Source organism: Coenobita brevimanus, unplaced genomic scaffold (genome assembly GCF_032717465.1).
Source record: "Coenobita brevimanus isolate Jiangsu-jjx unplaced genomic scaffold, ASM3271746v2 jjx.HiC_scaffold_131, whole genome shotgun sequence".
Lineage (NCBI taxonomy): Eukaryota > Metazoa > Arthropoda > Malacostraca > Decapoda > Coenobitidae > Coenobita > Coenobita brevimanus.
The window spans coordinates 222,633-223,680 of record NW_027642133.1 but is presented as its reverse complement, the minus strand read 5'-3'; the positions used below and the strand labels follow the sequence as shown (position 1 = coordinate 223,680).

At 45.8% G+C, this 1,048-nt stretch overlaps 1 pseudogene; it reads left to right on the top strand.

The window, feature by feature from the left end:
• Nucleotides 1-711: 711 nt before the first annotated feature.
• LOC145389567 (5S ribosomal RNA) lies at nt 712-830 on the top strand (annotated as a pseudogene).
• Nucleotides 831-1,048: the final 218 nt, after the last annotated feature.

Sequence of the window (1,048 nt, the reverse complement as noted above, 5' to 3'; positions counted from 1 at the left end):
CACTGCTCTCACTCTTGACTTGTTCCCCTCTTGCAAGGTCCATGCCTCGCTTCCATACGTCAGGGTAGGGATCACAATACTATCATGCAGTGACTTCTTAACTTCCATACTCACCTCCCTTTTTCTCATCACTGCTTTCAGTGTACCAACAACCTTCCTTCCCTGCTGTACCCTTTCACGCACTTCATCCCCCAAAGTTCCATCCTTACTCATCACACTACCCAAGTACTTGAATGCACTCACATTCTCCATATCCTCACCATCCAACCTCACTGTACATTCTGTGACTTCATTCCTCTCAAACACCATAACTTTACTTTTGTTTACATTAACTTTCAGCTTCCTCCTCCTACACACTGTCCCAAATTCATTCACCAAACCTTGCAACTCCCATTCATCTTCACTCAACAATACTGTATCATCAGCAAACAGCAACACCATAATCTTCCAAATCTCACCCTCATTCATTAGAGCCACCCCCACATCCACTGCCCTACCTTGCACCTCCTTTACAACCCCATCCATGTATATATTAAACAGCCATGGAGACATCACACAACCCTGTTTCAGTCCTACATTGAGATCAAAGAACTCACTCAGCTCATCATCCACTCTCACCGTAGCCCTAGCTCCTTCGTACATACTCTTCACAGCACTCAACAATTTCCCCTCCACTCCATATATTCTTAATACCTTCCACATACCTTGCCTATCTATATTTATACCACGTTGAGTACACCGCTTCCTGTCCGATCGGCGAAGTTAAGCAACGTTGGGTCTGGTTAGTACTTGGATGCGTGACCGCCTGGGAACACCAGATGCTGTTGGCATCCCTACGTGTCAAGTGGGGTTGGTGGAGGATTAGTGCCCCTCCCTGTAAAAACAATTAACTCTAAGCCCTTGGCCACCCCGTGTGGGATACATGGCGTCTGGCAATGAATGAATGAATGAATATAATTATACAGGTATACCTCGATACACGATACCCTTAGATGCCATACGCCAGCTTAGTGATGGGGTAGAAATACCACCATATCCCGCCTAATGA